The 23,982-nt window shown below is 41.0% G+C and overlaps 1 long non-coding RNA gene across 1 annotated transcript in view; it reads left to right on the top strand.

The window, feature by feature from the left end:
• Positions 1–5,548: 5,548 nt before the first annotated feature.
• The window catches only part of LOC118920369 (uncharacterized), a 76,477-nt gene continuing 58,043 nt past the window's right edge, over positions 5,549–23,982 (top strand). Inside the window, exons 1-3 of the long non-coding RNA XR_008998127.1 lie at positions 5,549–5,708; positions 14,757–14,842; positions 15,849–15,921. This is a non-coding gene — a long non-coding RNA (uncharacterized LOC118920369). The remainder of the gene's footprint in view (positions 5,709–14,756; positions 14,843–15,848; positions 15,922–23,982) is intronic.

Here is a 23,982-nt window from a genome sequence, read left to right as displayed (position 1 = left end):
ACTGTAGACAACCCTTTGAATCACAATCTAAAGGAGATTCAGGTTAGTGTTAATTTCTTTTTTTTTCCCTCAGTAACTTACAAGGGCCATTATATTTTCCAAGAAGTGAAACAGTTAACAGAATCACTGAACTAATGATAAACGCTAATGACACTAATTCAATGAAATGAGAAAGAATTTAGAGATGATTGTTTCTGTATACACCTGTGATTATTAAGGAGTAGCAAGCATGCCCTTCCATTTCATCGCATTGCCGTCTGTTTTCCATGCAAGCCTTTCTACCTGTACTGAACTAGCTCAGACCCTCATTAACTGAGCCCACATCTCCACCAAATTTAACTTTCATGCCCATCTCCATCCCATCTATGATCTACAAACCACTTAAGTGCTACATGTAAGCACAAATCTAATATATTTTCCCCTGCTGAAAAATTTTCAGTAGTGTCACACTACCTAGAAGATAAAATCCGAATTCCTAAGCATGGCATTTAAAACTTTTCATAATTAAACCAAGTCCATGATTGGACATAACTGGATATTTCATGTCACTCTTGCTCAGACATCATCCACATTGTACAGAATCCTTTGATTTTCCATGAATTAGTATGGGAAAATCTAAAGATATCCTTTAATGTAGACTGTGTCATATCACTCTGTAATTGATTTGTTTATTCCATTGTATCATGAACTCCTTAAAGAAAGTGGCATTTCTTTTTAAATGATATCCCCAGATCTCAGAACAAGGCAGGTATATTATAGATTCTCGTGAGCTATTTGTCAGATGAGTGAACAAGTGATGTTTGGAAGTCATCACTGCAAACATGTGCACATCCGTGGCTTGTCTCTTCCCTTCTCAGTCCTGCTGGGCATGGCCTCCCTAGCCAGTCTTTCTCCCAACCACCAGACTCCTAAATCCATTTAACAATGACCCTAGACACTACACTTAATACATCCAACACAGTTTTCAAGAACACTTCCTACATCACATTATCTTAACAGAAACTGAGTCTTTATAAACTCATACCTTACCATTCCTCAACACCCTTTCAAATGAAATATGCGTGTCCCTCCTGGTCTGTGTCTCGGCTGGCAGGAAGCAGTAATCTCCCAGGGACATTCATACCATCCCCACCTTAATGTCATCACCAGCAGGTTTCTAAGTGTTCAGATTGTCACTTAAAATTTCTCAGTTGTATATTCTTAACTGAAACAGGGATGCTAACCCTGTCCATTTCACAGAGTATGTGTGAGTGAAAGTAATGGATTGGTGTGAAAAGCACGGTTACCTAGAACCAGTGGAGAAGATCAAGAGACCTGTTCATCTTCCTCGGTTCTATGAGTGCTGAGCCCTCTGTTGAAGGTCCTCACCCTCCCATGTAGTGTCTCTGTCCTCATCTGCTAGTCAAAGCTTCTTAATGCTCACAGGCTTTTGTCATTCTATAACTTGATTCTGAGAAAATGCTTCAAGTACTACTCAACTGAACTCTGCAAAATTCTACCTCCTGATTCATTTTCTTTCATGGGATATGAGATAAGAAAGGCTCAAAAAATTATGGCCATTTGTGTTTTGTATTTGTATGTGTATGTGACTTTTCCTGAATTATTGCTTCCTCAGATGGGGAAAGGCTTGTCTACAAAGTTAAAGTGGCAGCAGCCTGGCGTGTAGTCAGAGCAGGGGCCCCAGCGTCAGGTAACCCAGGGTCTGGATCCCAGCCTGGGTATTGAATCCTCACACTGTGGGCTTGTCACTTAAATACCCTGTGTGCCTGAGACTATACAATAGGGCACGATATACTTTCCTTTCAATATGGTTGCATGGATTAAATAAAAATACAAAGGACCAGCAGAATGATTGATTTAACACAATGCTTAATCAATAATTAATTTTATTAAAATATCAGAATTAGATTAAGTTTCCTATACTCACCTAATGGTCTTAAACATTACTGTAGACTGGCAGTACCAGCAATGAGAACCCAACTGGACATACAAACTGTCCATCTGCCTACCAGCCAGTCTGTGGCTCTGATGGGAAGGCCTGTGGTGACCACTGCCTCTTTAATGAGGCGAAAAGTTAAGAGGATGTTATGTTTCATTGTATCAGGAAGTGCTATTCTTATCCAGAGGGAGTAATAGAACATATTTCTGTGTGTCTCTAGTTTTCTCTCAAATGTGCCTTTGGTGTTTGTCCAAAGGAAACATAGCAGGATATTTAGCAGTTGAAATAGTAAACTCATTTTCTGAGAAAATGTGATACAATTCAGATTGAGTCATTCATCTGCCAGTATTTATTAAACACCCACTGTGTGCCAGGAATTGCTCTAAGCACTAGAGGTAAGGTGGTGAGCAGAGCATATGGAATCTCCTGCCTCCTGCTTCCATGGAGCTGTCATTTTGCAGAAGATAGCAAACAATCAAAATACATCAGAGAATGAAGAGCATTATGAATCCCACGGATTACTTAGTGTTGACCACTAAAATATATTTTAAACTTGAATAACAATATTAAAGGTTGGATCTGATGAGCCATTCAAACAACTCTGTATATAAATAATAAGATGATTAGAAGGCTTTTTAAAATTAGATCACATGGCAAAAAAAGAGATATCTCAGATTTCAAAATTAATAAATGTTTATCTATGAAGGTAGGAATAAAGTGAAAATTATACCTTTCTCGTTTTTAATAGTTCCAAAATTTATTGAGTGCTTGGTGAATTGTTATTGCAGAAATTAATGTTAAGGTAAGTGTCCCCTATAGTCTAAAAGTTAGACTTGCAAGGGAGACTGGACACCCATTCTCTCATTTAATAGATGAGATGCAAGGGCAAGAAAGGTCTGTATAAAGTGCACGAGTTCTCAGAGTAGTCAAGGTGACCCAGGCAAGCCAGAGCTGAGACCTGCCTTTTCTCATGTGATTGTTAAATAATCACATTGTCTCTCTATGGTGGTGATACAATTACTTGACCCTTGACTTTTCTCATTATCTTCTTTTCAGGTTGAGTAATGGAAAACTGAATCTGAACCATAAAGGGAAATGCTAAGTATTTAGAGGAACCAAATTACTTGGAACCCCAAAATCTACGTTCAAGTCTTTTTCACAGTGGATTTCCCTGGGGGTTCCACCGAGGTCAGCATGAGTTCTGTAGATATGAGGGATCCGGCATTATTGTCAAGTTTGTTCCACTGCTTATAAAGTCAGTTCTAGACTTGCTTCTGATTTCTGGGAGATTTATTTTCTACATTTTTCTAAACCTTGTGTCTATGATCCACCTGTGTCCAACATGCCAAAATGGTTACTACTTCAGGACCTACAACAGCAATTTGTTAAGCCTCATAGATGTAAGAGTATCAGGATTGCTTGTCAAACATTAAGAGTTCCCACTTTAGAAATATTGAAATGGTAGGTCTCTGATAGAGTTAAAGAAACTGCAGCTTTAAACCACATTTCAGGTGTTTCTAATGAAGGTAGTCTCTGGACATTTGACATGAAACTGATTTATGATTTTTTAAGGATGTATTGATGGGCTTCAGAGGATCCATGTGTTATGCAGAAAGACAGGGATGAAAAGGAGAAAGGGCCCCCCAAAGATGACTCAGGGAGTTGATCAAATAGAACCAGAAAGCCAGAAATGACTCAGAGTTAATCGGATGAAGCCACAGGGTCCAGGAGTGACTCAGGAAATGTCCAGAGTCCCCCCAGATAAGAGACATGAGAGGCACAGGCACAGCACAGCCCCTGTCCCCATTTCACCAATCAGAACAAGCCTAGAGAGCTGACAGCTGTCAATCAAGGACCTCTCTGCCCTACCAAAACTGCCTAAAAGAAGCCTCAGAATGAGCATCCACACCTGCCTGTCTAATCTTAGGCAGGCCCGCTCTGCTGCTCTGTCCTGAGTGCATTAAAACTGACTCTGCTTTCTTGACTTTGGTCTCTCGTCTCGCTGTATCTGACTTCCGTGCAACACCGAGCCGAGTTCTTTCCTTCCCAGCACATGGAACTAAATGCAAAATAAGTTCTCCACGTACTTTTTTCTTAAGAGTGTCCAAAATTCTCATTAGATTCTTAAAGGGATACATAACCCTATATGGGCACAGATAGATTTAAAAACAACTGACGTACAAGATACTGAAATGTGGAAATTTAATGTATTTATCTGAGTTGTATTTTAAGTCTGTGTAGGTAAAATTGCAATATTTCCAGAATCTCCATGTGCACTATTTCCACATTCTCTCGCCTGGCCTTAGTGCATCTCCAAAACAATAGGTGTTTCCAAGAGGTGCAGAGAAGAAGTCCATCTCCATATCAATACGTGATTACAAGGGGGAGCAAAGGCAGGTCTGGACCCCAGAGGTTTGGTGGGGCCCCTTTTGCAGCCGGGTTGCAAGAGAGAGACATGGGCAAGCAGAAGTAGATAACTGCTTGTAAGCAAGAAATGGGTTCCTCCCACTTTATTTCTTCCTTTGGCTGACTTTGGCTTTAAAGGTTATTTGCCCCAGGCTGGGAACATATTTTCCCATTGTAGTTATAGTCTGGCATAGAGTAAAACCCAGATGGTTAGAAGGATTTCACCAGGACATTATCATATTGGTTAGCAGCATGGGACTAAAGAAAGTGAACAAGACCCAACATGATGACAGGAGCAGGGCCGGTAAAAAGAATAGTTTAATGAAATTGACTTCAGAGAGGTGGAGCGAGAGCTGGAGGTCAGTGACAAATGCAAGTTCTTTTACATCCAAGGGAGCTCTATTTAGCAGTAGGGAATTCAGACAGCAACTTCTATTTGGACGGTATGGATCCGACACAACAAATGTAGCAGAAAAGCAGACCATGGAACAGGACACATGGTCCAGATAAAGGGCAGAGGATGTAGGATCGGATAGGATAAGTGATTACATCTAAGGAAAAGGAAAAATAATAGCAGCCCCAAGTGTGATGGAGAGCTATGGTCTAGAAAAGCGAGGAAGACAAGATGCAGAAGGCTATAGCTGAAGGAAACGTAGGTCCTTAAAAAGGTGCGTTATGAAGGGCATTCAATCCTACATCTAACTAGTAATGAATGAAACTCAGAGATCAAATGCGGAATCCCCTCATACGTTTGGCTCAGAGAAGATGAAGATTCAGCTGGAAACTCAATCCCAAATTCAGTCAATAGACTCTAGATAAACTTGGCTCCATGTTGGTCTGGTCCCAGTACCCCAACATGTTTCCTTATGATATGATTTAATGGGAGATTAAATAGAGTTTCATTAAATGAGCTCTGAGCAAAACGCCTCATATAAGAGGAAGTAAATAAGTATTTTGAAATTAATATATGTTCATAGGAAGAAAGAATTTAATGCTGTAAAATACCTCAGAACTTAATAATAATTAATTAATTACATTCAAATTATTAGCAAGCAATACAGTTTGGACTAAACCTAGACCTCAGCCTTCAGATACACAGATTCCACTGCAGAAACAAAATTTGTAACTTTTTCTTAAATACTTGAGGATAAAAGATGAAGTTCTATATTTAAACCAGAGGATTTTTTTTGCATATACAAGACAAAAATAGCTATTTCTGAGTGTTTTGGACAGAAGGGCTTGCCGTACGGGGGCGTGGCCACGCAGCCGCCGTCCGGCCGCCGTGGATCACGTGCCGCCGGCGGCGGCGGCCCCTCCTGGACCGGTCGTGGCCCGGCCTGGGACTCCGAGCCTCAGCAGCGAGGTAAGTGCCGCGGTCCGGGGGCCTTTCGGGCCTCAGAACGGCCCCTCTGCGTCCCTCCGTTGGGCGCGCGGTCTGGCGCGGAGCGAGGGCGGGGAGCGCGGCTGCGGGCGGGCGTCCCGGGGCGCGCAGGGCGGCGGCGGGAACGCCCCCCTCGGGCTCAGGCGGCCGCACGAGGGGCGTGTGTCTGGCCGCGCGGCCCGTGGGTGTCTGAGTGGGGGGCTCTGGGGAGATGATTCAGGCCCTGCATTCGTGCCCTTGTCTGTGCACGAAGCCCGTGGCGCTTTACCCCCAAGGCCGTGAGAGCCGTGCTGACCGGAGTCCGTGAGGCGCGCTGCCACCCCGCGTTACCCGCCTTTCCTGGCCGCCGGAAGCGGGGGCGGGATGGAGACCCGTGGGGAGTTCCGGACCCGCGGCTGCTCTTGCAGGAGACCGTGTCGGTTATGACTGTGTGTTCGCTGCCGCATGTCTTCCTCCATTCACACCGAAATCTTAAGAGAAAGCTGTTGATGCGTGCTGTGTCCAGTTCTCTTTCTCTTTAGTAAATCCAGCCCTAAATCGGGCATTTGCTCTCCTCACCTCCACCGTGTCGTGTCCGTATCAGCAGGCTGCCTTTTCTGCGCCCGTCGTCTTTCCACTTTCCGCTTCTCTTCAAGGGAGTCATAGGTCGTCTGAAGACCTAAAGTCATCTGGGAGAGCAAGGGTCACACGAGGGTCTCACAGCTACAGCAAAGGAAGTTTTTTGTTGTCTTTATTCAGTGGGCATGAAGGTGTCTGCCCGTAAGTCACTGTCCATACATTACGTAGTTGTGTATGACACACTTTCAGTGGTCAGGCAAGCCACACTCATAGGAAAGGGTAGGAAACACCCACCTGGGATACGGAATAATGCCCAGAGCAAAGTGAGGTGAGTGATGTTTGTTCTTGTTTTTTAAGGATCTTACACGGGAATCGCAGTTGGTGATTAGGGAAGGGGAAGAGGGCATTCCAGGCAGAGGGACTGGAGTAAGCAGAGAAGAGGGGGCAGTAGGAGGCCTCTTGGAAGGTATAGGGATAGATAACTCTCCATTGATGGGAACTTGTGGGGTGAAGTAGGAAATAAAACTGAAATATGTTATTGCTTTGCTGCTAGGTTTGAAGCCTACATTTCATTTTAAATACATTGAAAAGGGAAACTGTGAAGGCATTTAGTACATATTCATAAGCATACATTAAGCTTGTGCTGGTTCCAGAGAACATTTGGGGGGCTTTTACCGTTACTGATTACCTCTGAGGTAGTCTGGGACCTCACCTGGAATGATATCCTGGGAATTCATGGAAAATACTAGTGAGCTTCCTCTTCAATTCTGAAATTACTCCGAGAGTAGGGGCGATAGTCATTTACCACTCTTCATTTAAGGCTCTTTCTTGCACTTAGTTTCCAGGCCCCTTCAGAACAGGTAACATTTGACCTTTGGGGAGTCATGACTAAGTCTTCTCAGTCTGGGCAGGGTGTCTGTTCTGTGTGCAGCCAGAGTGCTTTCTGCTTTGGGAACACTTGTGCCTGTTTCTCTTTTGTGTATATGTCTCTCCCCTACCCCGTAGGTGCTCTGTAAATGTTTGCTGGATGTCTGAATGAACTATACACATTCTACACTGAAGCAAATTTTTTATGTTCTAGTATGAAGGTGGGGGGAAAAAAAGACAGAATAAAGTGGAGAGGAGGGAAGGTGTTGAAAATAAATGAAAGAAAAACTACAAAGGGAAGAAAATATGGATACATCTACAGAAAAACTGAAGAACATGCCAAAGGAAAAAAATAGGACAACCAATTAGAAAAGAAATACAGCAATATGACATAAAAAGCTAATGTCATTACTATAAAATAGCTCATGAAAATTAAAGAGAATGTGTCATAGAAAATTGGCAAAAGAATTAACTTCAAGGGAAAAAAATGTATCTGAAAAAGAGTTCAAATCCACTATAATCTTTCAGATCTCTGCATTGCTGTTTACTCAGCACCCTCACCCTAGTCTAGGTTGTATCTCCCACCAGCTCCCAGCTATTTTCCCTGACCCTTCACTACCTCTAATCTGATCTGTCCAGTGCAGCTGGCGTGCTGTCTTCAAAACATAAATCTGATCATGTGACCTCCCCCCACAGCTTTCTAGAAACCTAGGTGGTGGCTCCGTTGGTTTTGGTGAAGAGCAGTCTAAATAAGGCCAGTCTCTCCCCTTGTGTCACGTATACCACGTCCTCCTCAGTCTCTGTGCTTCAGGTGCGCTGACCTTCCTCTGCTGTCCAGCACAGCACCCTGTAGATCCTTTACACGTGGTGTTCCTTAGACCCGAAGCTCTTTTTCCTCTCATTATTGCATTTCATTTCATACTTGTACTTTACTTTTCACTTTTTCAGGGAAACCTTTCTTGACTTTTATTTACCCCTTTTATAAGTTCTTGTTGCACCATTTATTTAGCACTTTGGTCATTTCTCTGTGTGTGTTTATGTGAGAGAGATTTCTTATGCCCTCCACCTGTCAGTAAATTTTTGCTTACTGATCATATCTTCAGTGCTTATCTGTTGAATGAAAACTTGAGGCATTATTTTGATGATCCTTAATAACTCAGTTTTCTTCGTACTGCAAGCTTCCCTAGGAGAGTACTAGCTCTTTGGAGTCATTGTTTCCTAAGAACCCTGGGGCTTTGTTGCAGGCTAATGAAAATGCAGGGCAGAGTCAGTGCATCACCAGAGGAGGCCGGCTAGATGGCTGGCTGGCAGACAGCCGACTGAGGGTCGGTTCACAGCAGGTTACCTTTACGTTTGCTCTCAGCTTTGTAGATCCGACACGTGTTATGAGTGTCACCCCACAAGTATAGGTCATTCTCTCAAAAGCAAATTCACATTGACCATAAGCTTATAGAAGTCTACGTACATGAGAAAGCTGGTTTATTAAGAAATGTGTGTATGTACTGTAGATAGGAGCGTTCACCTTGTAAAACACATTATTTTCCTTTCCTTTGACCTACATTAGCTGCTGTGGCAGGAAGAACCACAGAAAGGGTTTTGTTTTAGTTGCATGATTCAGTGTTTAGTTATGACACATCTGTCCCCATTATTGAGTTATTCCTACAAATTGGATTTCTGAAGTCTCTGAGCAGGGGAACTCTTCGTGGAATCTCCTTGAGTTGGACACTGCCAGCTTTTGCTCCTTGTGGTTCCCTTTTTGTGTCATTGTCCACCGAAGAGGTGATGCAGGTTACATTACCAGGCTACCTGAGGGCATCCGCATGACTGGGGTCTCGGTGACGCCTCCCTTCCGGCAGCTGTGCTGTGCGCTCCTGTGTGCAAGTCCTCACTCCTCCTGCTCTCATAGGTTATATTAAATGCATTCTTTTGCTGTTTGGAGGTGCTCAGCTTGGGCTTGTCAGTCTTAATGATGACCTACAAATTTGTCCTTCAGTTCTCTCTTCATATTTTTTCCTGTCGTTTCTCTTTGATTTTATTTCTTCTCTGTCAGCACATAGGATTTCCATTATTATACCACTGTTTTCTCCTGCTCACTTTATTTCTCTTTCCTTCCTTCCCCCCCATCAAAATCATACTTTTTCACATTTCTAACAGTGATAGTTCTGTGTGCTTTTGGTTGAAGAATCAAAACCAAAAAAAACAACACGACATTGGTCTTCAAACAGTGCATGGCCTTCTGATGATATTGGGTATTTTAGGCCTGTTTGTTGATTTTGGGTTATCTGTCAGTCAGCTTCATAGTAGGTGCAAATTCATTGTCAACCTTTTAAATCCTAACTGAAAGGCTATTGGTAGCTAGCTAGGTGTCAGTGGAACAAAAATGTAAATGCTCGGAAGAAACTAAGTGCTTGAGGTGAGTAGGTGAGAGAAAAATAAAACTAACTCCATTTTTACGTAAAGTGAATATACTTACTTTTTTTAAATATACTGAGCTTTTCAAGTTTTCTTACTGCCTACACACTGGTACTGTAAAAGTCAGTATACTGAAGGAAAAGCACTGTGAAGTCAGTATACATACTGGGAAATAAAAGGCTAGGAAAGCATTTTTTGGCATCAGCATGAAACTAAGTGCGTGAAACATTCCCTTTGCCTTTAAGAATTCCCTGATGCAGTACTGGCAACCATAGAACTTCTTACATTGGAATTTTAAAATTGGAGTCTAGTTCTCCCGTGATTGGAATACAGTGCAACTGAGGACCAACTCTGCGATTTATTAGTTAAGTTTGTTTTACAGTGGTTAGCAAATGCTGTATAGTTACCTCATGCACCAGCAGGGTATAGCACTTAGAAAATGTGTTAATAAACTTTAATGCGTTATTTATCACTTGTTATTAATTATTGTATGGATGATGTAATTTTCAAAAAAATCATAAATCCCTATTATGTTGCTTATAAAATGTAGCAATTCTTTTTTACTTAAACCCAGTCTAAATGACTTTTCATTGATACATGTATTTTATTAATTGAGATACCTACAGTAAAATGCACAAATCTTAATGTGCAGCTTGAGGAATTTTGACGTGGTATATATTAATGTCACTGTCACTGAGATCAAGATATCAGACATTCTAACTAATTTTTTCCCCTTTCGTCTATTTCACCCATCCCCCTATCTCCTTCCCTGTGGCAACCATCAGTCTCTTCTCTGTGTTTGTGGATCTGTTTCTGTTTTGTTTGTTTGTTCATTTGTTTTGTTTTTAGGTTCCACATACAGTATTTGTCTTTGTCTTATTTCACTTAGCTTAATGTCCTCTAGGTCCATCTATGTTGCAAATGGTGAGATTTCATTCATTTTTATGACCGAGTAATACTCTTTATGACCGAGTAATACTCCAATTACGTACATATATACCTCATATTCCTTATTCCATTTGTCTGGTGATGGACACTTACATTGCTTTCCTATTCTGGCTATTGTAAATGATACTGCAGTGGACATAGGGGTGCATATATCCTTTTGAATTAGTGATTTTGTTCTCTTCAGGTTAAATTCCACAAGTGGAATTATTAGATTGTATGGTATTTTTCATTTTTTGAGGAACCTCCATACTGCTTTCCATAGTGACTGTACTAACTTACATTCTCATCAACAATTTAGGAGAGTTCCCTTTCTCTACATCCTCTCCAATTCTTGTTATTTCTTGTGTTCTTGATATTGGTAGCCAGTCTAACTGGTGTGAAGTATCTCATTGTGATTTTTATATGCATTTTTTTGACGATTAGTGATGTTGAGTGTCTTTCCATGTCTGTTGGTCATCTATATGCCCTCTTAGGAAAAATGTGTATTTGGGTACGGTGCACACTTTTTAATTGAATTACTTGTTATTTTTCTGGAGTTGAGTTGTATGAGTTTTTTAAAATATATTTTGCTTATTAGCCCCATATTGGATATATAATTTGCAGATATATTCTCCCATACAGTAGGCTGCCTTTGCATTTTGTTGGTGGTTTCCTTTGCTGTGCGGAAGCTTTTTAGTTTGAAATAGTCCCACTTGTTTATTTTTGCTTTTGGTTCCCTTGCCTGGGAGACACATCCCCCCCAAAATTACTAATGTGAATGTTCAAGAGCTTTCTGCCTATGTTTTCTTCTGGTTCTATAAAAGCTATGTTTTATAGCTTCAGGTTTTATATTTAGGTGTTTAATCCATTTTGAGTTTATTTTTGGATGTGGTGTAAGACAGTGGTCCAGTTTCATTCTTTTGCATGTAGCTATCCAATTTTCCCAACAACATTTACTGAAGAGACTCTTTAGAGTGTGATTTTTTTCCAAGTGGATCTAACTTTGAAACAAATTCTAAAGAGGTTAACATATCTAGTTGAAAGAAACCTGATTACTCTGCATTCTGTTAGTATATACTCTGCACTTGAAACAGTGAGTGAACCCGTGAGTACTGCAAACTTTCTGGTTGTTGATTTAACAAATATTTCTGATTGAACAATAGCTATGTCGTCCACTGTGTTAGGTGGTAAGATTCAGTGTTGAGTAAAACTGGATGGATACTTGGCCTTCATGGAATTTATAACCTACTGGAAGGAAGTCACATTAAACATAATTAGATTAAAAGTAAAATTAAACTAAATTAAACTAAAACTAACAGTCATGATAAGTTCTAGCAGCATTGTAAGTGCTCATAAATGGAATGTTTTACCTTCTCCAGGAGGCCAGACAATATTTCCCTGAGAAATGACAGTTGAGCCAACATCAGAGGGATAAGATGTTTACAAGCTAACTTGGTGAGAAAGAGCATTCATACCAGAGAATATTGCAAGTGTAAAGACTTGGAGGTAGATGTGATCCTGGCGAGTATGAAGGAATAAAAAAGGCCCGTGTGACCATCCTAAGAGCAAGTGGAAACCACTGGGGAGAGTTAAGTAAAAGTGTGACATCGGATCTGCATGTTAAATAATGTATTGTGACTGAATTGTGGATAACTGGGGAGGGACAAGTGTGAGTTGGAAATAATTTTAAACACACTCAAGAGGAAATACCAGGTAGGCAGGTGCAGTTGTGTATTTACATCTGGACTAAAAGAGAGATCTCAGACGAAGGTAGAAATTTTTGAGTCATCTTTGGTTAGGTGGCAAATTAAAACAATATATACATGTACATCTTTAGGGTTCAAAAGTATATTGTGAAAAGAAGAGTTGGCCTTGAACTCATGACTGACTAGAGGTCTGTGAGCCTTAGAAAACCAAGACAGAGCGTGTAGAGGAAGGAGGAAAACCAGGGGAGTGATCTGTCCTGGAAACCGAGGACAGAGTGTTTCAAGGAGGAGGAGGCAGTCAGCAGTGTCCAATGCCACTGAGATGTCAAGTAAATGAAGTCTGAAAAATTCCTGTTGAATTTTGTGATAGCTTTAAGTGGACCATTGGGAAGGGAAACTGGAATTATGTGGAATGCGTGAAATAGTTTGAACTCTTTAAAAGCTTAGCTCTGAGGCAGTTGAAGAGAGAGGGTGCACCCAGTCAACTTTGTAGTATGGATGTTTTGTTGTATCTTTAGTGAAAATGATCCTGGCATGATTAAAAATCACTGGGAAACAACCATTTAAAGAGATTGACAATGCTAGAGGAAAGGAATAATCTATAGAAAGGGTTCTAGGAAGGCAGAAAAGGATGGGCTCCCAAAACACAATTAGGAGACTAACCTGACATATGTGTAGGGGTATTTCTTATGACTTTATTTATTAATAGAGGATGAGGATGCAAGCAAATTTGTATTTGTGGTAATAAAAAATGATGGTTCCTATGTGATATTTATTTTCTCCATGAAATTGAAAAAAAGAGGAAGAAGGTCAGATGTTTTAGGAAAGCACGCGAAGGTTTAAAATAGTCGTAGAGTGTATTGACCAAGAAAGTACAGTAGAGTTGCTGGGAAGTGTAGAGAGGCCAGTCAAGGTTAGCCCTGGGGGATTTATCGTAGAATGTCAAGTATTTCCTGCCTACTGGAGTGCAGTGAGAAAAGAGTCAGAATGTTGCTTTCATCCAGGATTAACCAGAGGGAGTTTAAGGTATTGGCAAGTGTTGATCATGTACGCAAACTGGAGAAAAGGAAAATGAAAAGGCCTATAACTATTTGAGGAAAGGTGAAAGGGGTCAGTGAACTGGTGGTTTCAGTGAAGTGACAGACCGTTGTGGTGGATGAAGTTGAATAAGCAAGCTGATGGAAGTTGTGATCTCATTGTGGAGTATTTGAATTCATGATTTTAGAAATGGAGTCGTTATTAGTGATGACAAGGGCTACAGTGTGACCTTGGAATTGTGGGTGGCTGAGATGGAAAAGATTAGGTCATTAGAAAAGAGGAAGTCAAGAAGTGAGGATGTAGTATCAGATGGGTTATTCAAGTGGACATCTACCTCACCCAGAGTGATGGCAAAACGTAGGATGGAGAGAAATTGTAAATTGGTTGCCAGTATCTTCAGTGGATAAGGGATGAATGACACTAATAGGAGATAAGAGAAGCTGTTAAGGCTAAATCCAAGAGCCTTGAAGAAACAGGATGAGGTTGATAACACTATTTTGGTGAGAAGAATTGGAGGGCTTGTGTGTGCCAGGCTCTCTTGCAAGGCACAGAAAACACTGTGTAAATACTGCAAGGCCCTGTCCTCTGAGAGGAGGTCAGACTATAGAAGAAGCAGCCTTACACGTGCAGTCAGTGACAGTACAGTGACATCCTACCTTCCAAGTATGGTGGGAACCTCAGGGAGAACAGGTTATGTTTCAGCTGAAGAAATCATTGAAGGTTTCACAGGAGAGATTATATCTGAACCAAAGTTTATGTAGTTCCTCACGTGGAGAAGGAGAAGGACATCACAGGAAGAATTATAAGATGTATGGCTCCTAACAATGACAGAGGAACATAAACTCAAAGTGACAGCATCCCTTCTCATAGTAAGCACTGCCGTAATACGGAGTTCTTTATCATTATAATGTCTCCATCTCTTTGGCAATAGTTCTATTTTTTTGTTCTAGAGTTCAACGTTGTTCTCTAATGGGATGATTGAAAGCATGTATCTGGTGTGTGTATGTCCTTGTGTTTTTGGTGTTTCTTTTAAAGTTATGCTTGAAAGAATATATTACCAAAAATAAATTTGGAGGTGCTCTATAAATAAATAGAATGCAATCTTTGGCATATTTGCTATTGTTGTTACAAACACTCCTTCAGGAAATTAAATGTCTCCCATTATGGGTGAAGTTCTGTTTTAAAGCACAAGGACACGAAGATGAGCATGATGGTCTCTGACCTCAGGGAACTCATTGTTTATGATGATCCGGGAACAGGATGTACTGGTGATATCGATGTACTAACCACAGGGAATGCTGTGACCTTTTTAAAAATCACAACTTATTTCTCTTAAATCCTCAAACATGTTTTTAGAATGTTGATTTATTCCTTTGCTGATTATGGAAGAGGTTTGATTTCATCAAACTGAATATAGTTAAACAAAAATTTGGTTCAATTGGTAATCTATAATAAGACTCAAAACAAAGTATGTTTCTTCTTGAATTAAGAGCCTCCCTAATTTTTGCTTTATTCCTCACAGGTCGTGAAGATGAGAAAAGAAGTGAAGAGAATCCGAGTTTTTATCTGAAAACTTGTCAGGAGTGTGAGCAGACTGGAGTCCAAAAAGTAAGTCACTTCACCTGATGGTCCTGGGACTAATAAAATGTGGAAAGTTGTTTTTATTCAGTATTTACAAAAGTGAAGGTTGGGACCTAGAGGAATAATTAAATATCTTACTCAGGCAGCACTTTGTTTTATGTGTGGAAAGGATGTGAGAGAGATAAAATGTGCTGGGTCATGTGCCGTTACATGGTTTGGACCTTATTTACTTCAAAATATGTGACGAATTCTTCTGATTTTTTTCCCAAACTCTCCTTTCTGCCATTTTGGAATGAAAGCCCTTTGGGGTTGTTTATATGTTTTATGTTATTGGAAGTTACTTTAAGATGTTGCTATAGTTTAACAAATGTACTAATACTTTGGATCAGTTACAAAGATTTTATATCACTTTATTCCTTGAATTGGTGACTAATTTGAAATTCTGTGTCTTGTGGAAGTGCTTATGAAAACGTGTTCAACCTAATTTTTTTGAAAATGTACTTTGTAATTTTAGTTTCACTAGTATTAGAGGAAAAATATGCTATGTATAGTTTTTATGCTTTCAGATGTGTTTTATTCCTGATTAACTTCTTGTTCCTTCTTAATAAATATTTCAGAAGATAGCCTTCCTCTCCAGTATAATCAGATTTTTAACTTAGAAATTCCGTTAATTCCAGAGAACAAGTTTTCATTTAATAAAATTTAATTCCACCTTTAATTATAGCTTATGAAATTTGTATAATGTTAAGACAAAGTGTTATTAATCTGTTAATTAAAAAATATTATTTGGCCATCCTATTAAGGAATAGAAGGCAAACTGTTAATGTTAATAGTCATTAATATAATGCTGGGACAATGCTTCTTTTTGCCAAATACTTGAGTTTGTTGATGGAATTGAGTTTGTTGAGGACAGTACAGGATGACAGAGTGTTATTTAGAGATTTATTGTACCTTTTTCAAATAAATGAAATTTTTCATTTGATATGAGTCTAACATAAATGCTTTTCTTGGCTACATATTGTATTCTCTGCAGGGGCACTGAAGATGCACTGTTAAAAAGCCAGAGACGAGCACGACGATTGCTTGAAGAAATCCCTGCCATGAAGGTAAGGACTTACCACATGGGTGTGTGCATGTGTGTGTGTCCATGTCTCCTGTCAGCCTGCACTTTGTGGGTGTGCAGGGGGTAGGGGTAAGTGGTGTTATTTACTTGAATATTAGTTGGAGCTGACTAAAACTTATTTATATGGGTCTGTTTAGTGCAGAATGTAGCACATTTAGGAAATTGTAATGTTTAAGCTTGCATTTTTCATGTTTTTCCTGGAATTTGTTAAAGTACTAGACTAATTTGAGCCAAACCATGCCAAACTAAACTCATCTATGTCTAATGATGCCTCATGCCTAAGGTTTTTGTTTTTACTGTAATGTTAGCCATAAAGTCTAAGAGGTTCAAGCATTGAACGTTCATGCTGTGTGGTAATGTGGATGGTGATACTGGAGGCTGACATCATGCTTTGCCTATTGCCAGCTCAATGAATTTTTGTGTGGTGGTGTCAGCATTTTATTCACCTCTGTAGGAACTTGTAATAAAACTAGTGTTGGATCAAAATGATCCATATTTTTGTTTCTTTCATCCAGACTCTTCACTACCATAATTTTTAGGTCTTCTCACTGCTGTTACTTTGTGGACACTTTCATTTACCAAGTGACATACTATTAAATGTCTGGGAGACTGTTTTATTGCAGAACTTAAAAACAACGTTTGGTACCAGCAATTATCTTAATTGTAGGGTCATTTTGCATGTATATTTGACTATTACATTTTGGTATTCTAAGTTTTGAGAAATACAAGAAAGCAAGATAATTCTCCAATAATATTTTAATTGAGTTAGATTATCAAACTTCTCACCATGTTTTCCTTTTGAAGAGGTGATTGTTTTATAGGACAAAATTACGACAGTTAATCTGAGTGGAAGTTGTAGGATATGGTTTTTCTTTGGTGTGAGGTATGTTTTTTGTGAGGTATTTTCATTTGTTTTATTTTCACAGTACTGCTGAGTTCATGGAATCCATTTGATGCATCATTCTCAAAGCTCCAACCCCCTTCTTATCCAGTCATTCAGTAACAATACCCTATATTTGAGTTCTAATTATCATTTGTGTCAATTTGGGTTACACATTATTTAGGCTTTTTCGTATACTGTCTTTTTCCCTATGAAATTCCTATCGGAATAAAGTCTTCAGAGACCTTTGTTGTGAAGATGACACTGAGATGGGAATCACGATTCATCCTTTTGCCTCTTACACTTTCTCTTAGCCGGGGCCCTCACTAAATTACATTCCTTTACCTAGATTTTTCCATATAATTTCTTCTGGGTAGTTTATGATCATAGTCCTAAATTATCCAGAGGCTTTGAACTACTATACAGTTGCCGATTTTATTTTATCATGGAAGGATGCATTATATATAATAAGGCTGTGTGCAGTGTGTGAAGAGTTTGAGAACAGAAGATTGATTACTCTTCAGAATACTTTCCTTCTGTAACTCTCAGTAGTTGCTTTAATTTAATTTAAAAAGGAAATCCTATTTGATCTGTATGTGGAAGTTGTTTTTTCTTATCCTTAAATTTCATCAGCAGTAAGAAATTAGGCTCAGTCATAGAGTTAGTAGGTTTATAAGACCTTTATGGAAAGGTTTTGTTTTATTGCCTCATAGAAAGCTAAAATTCATAGCCTGTATGTTCCTTGATTTCATTAAATTAGTAGTGTATATATTCTTTGAATTCGTGGTAGTGGTTAGGGTAGTCTAGATGGGTTGCTGTGACTTCAACACTTTTTGTAATATTATTTGAAAATTGCACTAAGTTCAAATGTAGAAACCAGAATAAAAAGAATATGAGGAAGACTGTGTTTGCTTTTGTTAGATGTCAAATTTCATTTCTCATTCATGGTTCTTTTACAGAATTGGTCTTCCTTTCTAAGAGAGGCAAATAGAGTATTTTTAAAAATTGAAAGTTCATCTGTAATTTCTTAAGGAAGTGTTTATCATGTACATGGGAATATCAAAGAAATGGTCACAAGACAGAAAACTTACAGTTTCAATGAAATTTGGAGAAAAACCTCTACCTCTACTTACTCATTTTTTCCAGATGGATTTTTTTCCTTGGCTCATTTACCACTATGTTGTTGTTTTTTAAATTTTTTATTAAGGTAAAAACAATGTGCTTACTACTTTACCCATATTATCAAGTCCCCACCCATACCCCAGTGCAGTCACTGCCCAGCAGTGTAGTAAGATGCCACGGATTTACTACTGGCCTTCTCCATTGGTCTATGGGTCTGTTCTTGTGCCAGTACCAAATTGTCTTGATTACTGTGGCTTTGTAGTAGAGCTTGAAGTTGGGGAGCATAATCTCCCCCGCTTTATTCTTCCTTCTCCAGATTGCTTTGGCTATTCAGGGTCTTTTGTGGTTCCATATGTATTTTAGAACAATTTTCTCTAGTTCGTTGAAGAGTGCTGTTGCTTTTGGTAGGAATTGCATTGAATCTGTAGATTGCTTTAGGCAGGATGGTCATTTTAACAATATTCTTCCTATCCATGAGCACGGATGTGTTTCCATTTATTGGTGTTTTCTTTAGTTTCTCTCATGAGTGTCTTGTAGTTTTCAGAGTATAGGTCTTTCAGTTCCTTGGTTATGTTTATTCCTAGGTATTTTATTCTTTTTGATGCAACTGTGAATGAAATTGTTTTCCCGATTTCTCTCTACTAGTTCTTTGTTAGTGTATAGGCATGCTGTAGATTTCTGCATGTTAATTTTATATCCTGCAACTTTGCTGAATTCAGATATTCAATCTAGTAGTTTTGGAGTGGATTCTTTGGGGTTTTTTAATGTACAATATCATGTCATCTGCAAACAGGGACAGTTGAACTTCTTCCTTGCAAGTCTGGATGCCTTTTATTTTGTGGTTTTGTCTGATTGCTGTGGCGAGGACCTCCAGTACTGTGTTGGACAGAAGTGGAGAGAGTGGGCATCCTTGTCTTGTTCCTGATCTTAAAGGAAAGGCTTTCAGCTTCTTGCTGTTACGTATGATGTTGGCTGTGGGTTTATCATAGATGGCCTTTATTATGTTGAGCTACTTGCCCTCTATACCCATTTTGTTGAGAGTGTTTATCATGAATGGATATTGAATTGTGTCAAATGCTTTTTCAGCATCTGTGGAGATGATCACATGGTTTTTGTCCTTCTTTTGTTGATGTGGTAGATGACGATGGTGGATTTTCAAATATTGTACTATCCTTCCATCCCTGGAGTAAATTCTACTTGATCATGATGGATGATCTTTTTGATGTATTTTTGAATTCAGTTTTCTAATATTTTGTTGAGTATTTTTGCATCTACGTTCATCAGGGATATTGGTCTGTAATTTTCTTTTTTTGTGATGTCTTTGCCTGGTTTTGGTATTAGAGTTATGCTGGCCTCATAGAATGAGTTTGGAAGTATTCCGTCGTCTTCTACTCTTTGGAAAACTTTGAGGAGGATGGGTATTAGGTCTTCACTAAGTGTTTGATAGAATTCAGCAGTGAAGCCATCTGGTGCAGGGATTTTGTTCTTAGGTAGGTTTTTGATTACCATTTCAATTTTGTGGCTGGTAATTGGTCTGTTCAGATTTTCTGTTTCTTTCTGCGTCAGCCTTGGAAGGTTGTATTTTTCTAGAAAGTTGTCCATTTCTTCTAGGCTATGCAGCTTGTTAGCATATCCTCTAATACTTCTTTGTATTTCTGTGGTGTCCGTAGTGATTTTTCTTTTCTCATTTCTGTTTCTGTTTATGTGAGTAGACTCTCTTTTTTTCTTGATAAGTCTGGCTACAGGTTAATCTATTTTGTTTATTTTCTCGACGAACCAGCTCCTGCTTTCATTGATTCTTCCTATTGTTTTATTCTTCTCGATTTCATTTATTTCTGCTCTAATCTTTATTATGTCCCTCCTTCTACTGACTTTGGGCCGCATTTGTTCTTCTTTTTCTAGTGTCATTGATTGTGAGTTCAGACTGCTCATACGGGATTGTTGTTCTTCCCTGAGGTGGGCCTGCGTTGCAGTATGCTTTCCTCTCAGCACGGCCTTGGCTGCGTCCCACAGGTTTTGCAGTGTTGAATTATTGTCATTTTTCTCCATATATCGCTTGACCTCTGTTTTTATTTGGTCATTGATCTATTGGGTTTTTAGGAGCATGTTGTGAAGCCTCCGTGTGTTTTTGGATTTTTCATTTTCTTTGCGTAATTTATTTCTAGTTTCATACCTTTGTGATCTGAGAAACTGGTTGGTACAATTTCAATCTTTTTTGAATTTATCGAGGCTCTTTTTGTGGCTAGTATATGATCTGTTCTTGAAAATGTTCCATGTGCACTTGAGAAGAATGTGTATTCTGCTGCTTTTGGGTGTAAAGTTCTGTAAATGTCTGTTGGGTCCATCTGTTGTAATGTGTTGTTTAGTGCCTCTGTCCCCTTTCTTATGTTCTGCCCGGTTGAACTGTCCTCCAGAGGGCCTGAAAAAGTCTGCGTACTCTCAGGAGGATGTCTTCCTGATCCTCCTCTGCCTCCACCCCATTCTCGGCCTCCTCTTCCTCATTGCAGCCTCCTGCACGTCCTCCTCCTACTCCACATCTGACTCCTCCTCCTCCTCCACCTACGCCTCCAGATACACCATCTCCTCCACATGCATGTCCTCCTCCACATACGCCTCCTCCTCCTCCACATACGGCTTCTCCTCCACATACGCCTCCAGATACACCATCTCCTCCACAGGCAGCTCGTCCTCATCCACATCCGAGTCCTCCAATGACTCCAGCTCCTCCGACGGCTCCTCCTTCTCCTCCACATGCGCCTGCACATCCGAGTCCTGTGCGCACAAGGGGCTGGATGTTCTTGGGGCCCCTTCAGGCAAAGCAAAGTCCTCCGCTCTGGTCTCCTTTGCGGCGGCTCCAAGACGTCGGCCCCGATCCACGAGACAGCCACACCTCTTTTCACCTGGACACGATGGCTGACGCGTGCCGTTCCCAGGTGTGGTGGAAAGGAGTCCTGGGCAGAGAGGGAGGAGGCTTCCCATTCCCCCAAGACCTGGGATGGAGTCATCTCATGAGGCCCACCGCTAACAGTATCTGGAGGCAACTGGGGGATTCCTGGGAACGGAAATTTCAGACATGAGAAAACTAGAATAAGTGTGTGAAGTCTGTAGGAGTTGAGATGGTCATTTGACTACTCCTATGTGGGCACGTGGCCTGGAAGTACATACATATGTGAAATCACAGAATGCCGTGAGATGAACATTTTATCTGAGGTATGTGTGTGGTGTGATTATGTGGGATTGAGGGTGTGGAGGTCTGTGTATGTTCTGGGACATACCCGGTGAGAGTTCCTGACATTGGTAAGGGGGTGCTGAATGACGGTGTACATGTGTGTGTGGTGCGACAATACACGTGAACAGGGGTGGTACGTGTTCTTACTGTGAAACAGTTAAAGACGGAGCGTGTTGGAGGAAGTGTGCTTGAGCTTCCCAGAAGCGCAGCTCCCTGAAGTGCTGAAGGCCTTCGGCTGAAGGTTTTGTGCATGAAGTGGTATGTGGAATAAGAAGACTACATGAAAGTGCATTCATGTCAGGGCACATGAGTGTTTGAGTGCTTAGGCTGGCTCTAATGGGGGAGGCAAAACAAGTTACCTGTGTGAAAGGGTGTACATTATTTATGGGTTAGCCTGTAGACAGCAGAGTCTGAGAAAGATTGCCTGAGGAGGGAAGGTGGAAGTGTGTATCTGTGTAACGCTCGTAGAGAGTGGGAAGGACGCATCTGGAATGAAGGCATGTGTATATGAGAGAAAAAGTGAAAGGAAGGAATAATGGGGCTGTATCTGGTATGAAGGAATATAGGGTGTGTGTGTGTGTGTGTGTGTGTGTGTGTGTGTGTGTGTGTGTGTGTGTGTGAGCTGTATCTGGTATGAAGGAATATAGGGTGTGTGTGTGTGTGTGTGTGTGTGTGAGAGAGAGTTTGTGCTGATCTGACGGAAGAGGTTGTACTTGAGTTCCCACACTGTTATCAGCACAGCCCACTATCTCACAGCTGTCCCCGTGTTCACATGGGGAACTGTCCTATCCTTGAAAGCACACCCCCAGTTTGTCCCTCTGCAGAGGCTTCAGTCTTAGTTCCTCTGCCCTGAAGCCCTTTCCTGTTTTTGAAGGGAAAGTGAAATAAGTAGGGATTGGGCCGCACAGCTCAGCTGTTCATCCTGCCCAGCCTCTGTGATCCGATCTGCCTCACCGTCCTCAGCAGCGGCAGGAAGCTGTCCTGGGGTCTCACTGCGGCCTGGGACCACCCCACGTGCCTCGGGCTCGGGAGAGTCCTCTGGGGTGTTCTCGAATTCTGAGGAGTGAATACAAAAAGACAGATGTGGCATTTTCTGGGATCTGTATCCATTCAAAAAAGACATGTTGAGTGGACGATCATGTTAGGCATTGAAACCCCCCCATGAAATGAAGCATTTGAAACATCACTTGCTCCAAAATATAAGGAAACAACAATGATGAAAATTGTGTGTAGTAGATGTCAGTGATATTGGGTATCTTGTATGTAATATTTCTAAAGATGTATACAGAATATCAAAACTAGTGACTACAATTAGATATTAGCTCCTTTTTCGTCATGAGAAATTACATAATTAGAGGACGTGGGGTACAAGATTTAAAAGAATTCTGCATGTCTAGCTGCCTGCCTGTCTACCTAGATTAGTATCTATATTGATGTAGATATATAGAAAGGTAGAGATCTCTGTACAAATGCAGAGAGGTGGACAGATACAGCATTTTCGCAGGGAATTCCTGGGCCGTAGCCGTGGTGCTGGAGATGTTCAAAGGAAGACCTTACACACTGGCCCGGACTCCTCTTCTGGGAATGGATTTGTGTATTTCTCCAAGACTCTTAACCTCCCTATTCAGAGCTTTTAAAATCTCTTTCATAGGAGGCTTACACACCCACATGATACATTTCTGCCCATGGATTGGAGGTGGACACCCTGGGCAGTTCTTGGGCGAGGGGTCGCTTATGGCCACTCCTGAGGGAAGGGACTCAGTTCTGCGCCTGGGCCACCACACTGCCCCGTCTGCCCGCCTGCTCTTCCTCAGCCCCTTCTCGCTCTCGGCCCCCACCATAGTGAGTGAGACTGTCTCCAGCAGCGGTGGGCAAGTAGTGTGTGTGCCAGGCCGGGGAGCGTGAGCCGCCAGTGACTGCAGAGAGGAAAAGCCTTTCTCCCAACCTGCCCTTTTCCTGGACTTATCGTCGTCTCACCGGTGTCACAGGGGGACTGGGCCCTGGGCCGGGAGCGCGCTTCCTCCAGAGCTAAGGTAGTTCTGACCATGTGATTAAGTTTTCTGCAGTGGGAAATGAGTGGCGACCAGGCGTAGGTATGAAGTCCTCCTCTGTGCCCCGCTGTGTCCTTCCCTTTTCTAGCTTCCTGGGATGTTGATAACCTGGGGTCTATTTGAAAGCTGAGTGTTAATGATAAAAAGTTTCTATCAGCAGGGAGACTTGCCCTATTCCTTCACATACACTGATTGTTACATAAGAAACAGATTCCTTCGTGTATTAGTGACTAAGGCCTCTTCTACTCCAACTAATGATTCTGCTCCGTTAGTGATAAAACGAGTTTTGAGAAGCAAATAATTGGACCTGGTACGTATTACGCAAGCCATTACCTTAGAAACTACTCTGTGTCTTCCCTTGGCTTATGTGTGCTGTATATGTGTGTAGGTGTGAATTGGTGTGAATGTGTTTTACGTGTCTTACAGTTTACACTAAAAAATATCTCTGATCATGCACTGTTTGTATTGAGGCTGAGTTGGAGACAGACTCACTTTCCGAGCCTCTCTCCAAGACCCCACTGGGGTGCGCTGAAGTCCCAGACAGTGTGGGAAATGTCACGTCCTCTTCACGAGCCCCCACTGGGACCCTCGGTGTTGGTCCTGACCCATCCCCTCCCTCTACTGAGCACCTGCTCTTCCTCATAGGACTTGTTTACTTTTTAAAACCTCACAGTCACCGCAACTATTTCAGTTTCCCGCTTTTCCCGAAAGAGCCGCTTTCTCACTCTAACCATCGTGGTTACATGGTATTGTGCGTACATG

The sequence above is a fragment of the Manis pentadactyla genome, chromosome 6 (assembly GCF_030020395.1).
Source record: "Manis pentadactyla isolate mManPen7 chromosome 6, mManPen7.hap1, whole genome shotgun sequence".
NCBI lineage: Eukaryota > Metazoa > Chordata > Mammalia > Pholidota > Manidae > Manis > Manis pentadactyla.
The sequence above is the reverse complement of the archived record's forward strand: the minus strand, read 5'-3'. Positions and strand labels throughout refer to the sequence as shown.